Genomic DNA, 5,271 nt, shown 5'->3' with positions numbered 1-5,271 from the left:
GGGGGGGGGGGGGGGGAATGGAAAGAGTGATGATACTATGCAGAACCGGTGTGCAATCTGAGCCATATGCATCCAGTCATTCCCGGGGGGTTAAGGGCTAATGCCCTCCTGGGAGGGCTTGGAGGTGGCCAGAATGGGGCGCTGGCCTTCACTGCAGGCAAGCAATCAGTCAGTAACTCATGGGGGGTGCCCCCTGGAAGGGCTTGGAGTTAGTCACACAAGGGGAGCAAACCCTTACTGTTTCACCAGATTTTTTAGTAACCTGCTGCCACAAAAAAGGCACTTTTGCTGTATCCTGCAAACTTTGGCCAAAGGGAACAAACCCTTACTTTTTCACCACAGTGTTTCACCCAATTCAAGATAGATTAAGATTGCTTCAGTTTTCACATTTTTAAATACCTTTCAAGAATTCAATAAAATCCTTTTAATTAAATTCATGATTCTTGTCGTGATCCATATGCCTTATATTTGAATCTATATGTTATATCCAGTCCAGACATTTATTAAAGTTTTCCTTCTTTATTTTGTGAAAGAGTCTTTGGCATTATCATTGCTTTTGCTTCATTAATTTTGAATCCAGCTATCTCAACGAATTCCTTTTCCTTCCTGGGGGGGCATTGGGGAGGGGGAAACTGTTCCTTTCAGGGACTGACTGATTGTCTGCTGATTGATGGAGTGCTATTGAGGACAGGCATTTTATTAAATGCCAGCTTGACTTCCCCATCTACTCCAGCTGGCTCTTCCCTGCCCCCGGAATCCCCCTCTGCCTCCTATCTATCCATAAGAAACTTTCCTCTTTATCTCCTTTGTCTCTGGGGAGATACTGCTTGATTGCTGAGTGACTTTGAATCTTTGGGATCAATCGGCGGAAGATGTTCCATCCCGTTTCTCAAATGAATCTGTGAGGAACTGAGTCTTTACTCTGCATGGGTCTTACCTAGCCCCGGGATCCCCTCTTTAAAAAATTCCTAAAGAAATACGTAAAAAACATACCTTAAAAAACCCCCTAAAAATAACTGAAAAAGAAATTACCTTTAAAAAGGGAAGGCTTTGCATTTATCTGAGAACAGCTGCTACATTGAATTTGTTCTCAATTGAGTTCTCAACGAAAAAAATTTTGTTCTTACTTTAACTACCTCACCCCCTCTGACCCTATATCCCGTGTTACTATCCAAATCTCCATCACAACAAAAACCACACCAGTGACTCAGCCCCCCCCCCCCTGCCCACTTTAACTACCTCATCCCCTCTGACACTATATCCCGTGGTACATCACAAGAGCTACCACACCAATGACCTCACCCCCTGAGAACCTATATCCTGTTGTTGTTGTTCATTCGTTCAGTCATCTCCGACTCTTCATTACTTCATGGACCAGCCTGTGCCAACCCCAGCTCCTTCAAGGTCAGTCCAGTCCCTTCAAGGATTCCATCCATCCATCTTGCCCTTGGTCGGCCCCTCTTCCTTTTAACTTCCACTTTCCCCAGCATAATTGTCTTCTCTAAGCTTTGCTGTCTCCTCATGATGTGGCCAAAGTACTTCAATTTTGTCTCTAGTATCCTTCCCTCCAATGAGCAGTCGGGCTTTATTTCCTGGAGGATGGACTGCTTGGATTTCCTTGCAGTCCGAGGCACTCTCAGAACTTTCCTCCAACACCACAGTTCAAAAGCATCTTTCATCCTTTGCTCAGCCTTCCCTAAGGTCCAGCTCTCACATCCGTAGGTTACTACAGGGAATACCATTGCTTTGACTATGCGGAACTTTGTTGCCAGTGTGATGTCTCTACTCTTCACTATTTTATCGAGATTGGACATTGCTCTCCTCCCAAGAAGTAAGCGTCTTCTGATTTCCTGGCCACAGTCTGCATCTGCAGTAATCTTTGCACCTAGAAATACAAAGTCTGTCATGGCCTCCACAATTTCTCCCTCTATTTCCCAGTTGTCAATCATTGTTGTTCCCATAATCTTGGTTTTTTTATGATTAGCTGCAACCCAACTTTTGCACTTTCTTCTTTGACCTTGATTAGAAGGCTCCTCAGCTCCTCCTCGCTTTTGGTCATCAGAGTGGTGTCATCTGCATATCTGAGGTTGTTAATGTTTCTTCAAGCAATTTTCACCCCGGCCTTGCATTCATCAAACACTGCACACTGCATGATATGTTCTGCATACAAGTTAAAAAGGTTGGGTGAGACTATACAACCTTGCTGTACGCCTTTCCCAATCTTGAAACAGTCTGTTGTTCCGTGGTCAGTTCTTACTGTTGGTATTTGGTCCTTGTACAGATCCCACCAAGAACTTGCCACAATTTATTATGATCCAGACAGTCAAAGGCTTTAGAAAAGTTAATGAAACAGTAATCCCGTGGTACAATCCAAATCTCCATCACAACAACAACCACACCAATGACTCAACCTCCACTCCCCACTTTAACTACCACACCCCCTCTGATCCATTATCCCGTGGTACAATACAAATTTCCTTCACAACAACAACCACACCAATGACTCAACCCCCCCCCCCCCCCCCAAATCCTAATATTCAGCTGGAGCCTTGCATTTCTCTCTGGGAACCGCTGCTACAAGTGGTTCTCTTTTCCAATAAGAAATTCATTGCCCGACTTACCTGGCAAGGCCTGTAGCGGTGGGGGGTGCCCTCCCTCTGGCCATGTGGTTAGCAGGGGTTTCTCTTCCCCAAAAGGTCCTGCGTTGCTGGAAGTTTCCCGCCACTTGATCAGCTGGCCAGGGGCTGGTTGCACCCTGTGCCCAGCAGCCTTAAATAGGCTGTGCTGGGGCCCAGCAGGCACCAGACCTGCTTTGAGTTGTCCTCCCACCCACCCTGCATGTTCATGATTTTGTTCATTGTTGTAGTTGTTGTTCATTATCTGTTAGTCACAACTTTGGTTGGCATGTGGCATGGGCCCTGGATCTGATTCTGCCCCTTCCCTATTGGTGGGGAGGGAGCATCCGGTGGTTTCCAGGGGTGCCGTGTCATGTGGCCCGGTATTGTGCCGGTGGGCCCCCTGTTGGACTCATCAGGTATCGTCAGCAGCGGGCTGATCGATCTTGATCCAGAACCCATGCCTAGCAGCCAACCTTGTGTTCCTGTAATTAATAAATTAAGTTGTGGCCATTTTTACTCCATCTACGTGTCTGTGTCATCTCTGGTTCTGTGGGAGGGAGGAGTGTCACCCATCCACACGCAATTATTTTTATTGAAGATAGAACAGTTTCAGGGAATTTTTTTTCTAGTGATCAATACCTTTTCCTGCTGGGGCCGTGACAGAGTCGGTGGTGTGGGGAGCTCCTAGGGAACGGTGCCATCATGGCTTGTACTCGTCCTTTGATATAGCTGTTCTCTGAAAAGGGGGAAGTGTCTGGTAAAAATGTCACCATGCAAGCTGTGCTCAAGGCCCCCATCCGCCCAGATATTGTGAACTTTGCTCACACCAATTTGCGGAAGAAGAGGAGGCAGTCCAATGCTGTGAGTAAACTTGCAGGGCATCAGACCAGCGCTAAAGCATTGGGGCACCAGCACAGCTGTGCCTCATATCCCAAGGGTTCGCGGAGGTGGAACCCATTGGTCTGGCCAGGGTACCTTTGGTAATATGTCTCTTGGTGGACGCATTTTTGCCCCAACTAAGACTTGGCGACGCTGGCATTGTTGGGTGATCATCATCCTGAAGCGCTATGCCATCTGCTCTGCTTTGGCAGCTTAAGTTCTTCCGGCGATGCTGAGGTCTAAAGGCCATCGCATTGAGGAGATCACAGAACTTCCTCGGGTTGTTGAAGACAAACTTGATGGTTACAAAAAGACAAAGGAAGCTGTCCTGCTCCTCAAGAAACTGAAAGCCTGGGATGATATCAAAAAGGTCTATGACTACCAGTGCATGCGCATGGGAAAAGGAAAGATGCAGTACCTCTGTCGCATCCAGCGCAAAGGACTGCATTATCTTCAATGAGGATAACGGGATCATAAAGGCTTTCTGGAACATCCCAGGAATTAGTGATCTCAATGTCAAGAAGCTGAACGTTTTGAGACTGGCTCCTGGCGGCCATGTTGGACAATTCTGCAAAGGAAAGGTTCTGAGGCTGTTAGGGTTGGTGGGAGTTGTAATCCAAAGCCCCAGGAGGGCCCAAGTTGGCCATGAGAGATCTAGATGCCCGCAGAGAGGCCTTGAGCATCCCTCTTTGGGTGTTCTCCAGTGTGCTGTGCCATTGAGGGCAGGGATTCCCTCTCAAACGCGAGTTTGACTTCCCCATTCCTGCTGTAAGTGCCTGGAGGTTGCTGTCCTTTTCTGGGACTGACTGTTCCTTTGCAGTTTGGTGGAGTGCCATTGACCCCAGACATATTTTCTCATGCCAGCTTTACTTCCCCATCCCTGACCTGTACAGTCTCGGTTAGGTTGGTTGCATCCTGGGCAGCCTTTTCTCTTTATCTCCTTTGTCTCCGGGGAGCTACTGCTTGATTGCTGGGTGACTTTGAATCTTTGGGAGCAACCCGCGGAAGACGTTCCATCTCTTTTCTCAAATGAATCTGTGAGGAAATGAGTCTTTACTCTGCATGGGAAGAAACTCTGATTTCTTCAAAACTTTGAACTCTAAATACAGGCCCAAGAGTAGCTCCCATTATAATTAAACATAAGGGGAGAAAGTCAGTTTGCCCGTGCAATCCTTTAGTGTTTGACACTTGTCCTCCATCATCTGGTTAACACTTATGGCTCCAGTGCTGTTTGGGCCACCCCCCCCCTCCATGGGAGGTGTGCCACATTGCTTGCCCTCTCATGTCCTGCTTCATGACATTGCGCCTCGTTGTCAGATGGCCTACGAACCCATTGTATGGGAAATAAGTTCCTGTTTATCTGCCCTGTGCATTTGGACCATGTTCTTTTTCCTTCACCATTTAGCCTTCCGATGTGCCAAGTGACTTGGTACGGTGAATGAATGGTGTGTTTGGAGTTTGCTAGTAGCTTCCCTTCTTCCAGTCTCTACTTCAGTGACCACAAGTTGTGGTCCGTATCCAATGCAACTTTACGACTTTGCAGTGGCTGCCTGTAGGTTGCCAGGATGCCCTTTTGGTGCATTCCTGTTTTCTCTCAACCTCCATTTATTTTTCAAATTATGACAGGTACATCCTGTATTACTTCTGGAAAATGGTATTGCAACTTTGTTTATTTAGGACTTTTTGAAATTACTTTTGGGGGGCATTCCTAATGATACGTCATTGCCGCATCCTTGTCTTTGAAATCATTTATTCACTTTGATTATTTTTGAAT

At 46.8% G+C, this 5,271-nt stretch overlaps 1 pseudogene; it reads left to right on the top strand.

Annotated features, from left to right (window-relative positions):
- The first annotated feature begins 3,320 nt into the window (after positions 1 to 3,320).
- LOC137095577 (large ribosomal subunit protein uL4 pseudogene) lies at positions 3,321 to 4,935 on the top strand (annotated as a pseudogene).
- Positions 4,936 to 5,271: the final 336 nt, after the last annotated feature.

The sequence above is a fragment of the Anolis sagrei genome, chromosome Y, assembly GCF_037176765.1.
Source record: "Anolis sagrei isolate rAnoSag1 chromosome Y, rAnoSag1.mat, whole genome shotgun sequence".
Classification (NCBI taxonomy): Eukaryota; Metazoa; Chordata; class Lepidosauria; order Squamata; family Dactyloidae; genus Anolis; species Anolis sagrei.
Note: the sequence above shows the minus strand (reverse complement) of the source record. Positions and strands in the feature narration are given on the sequence as shown.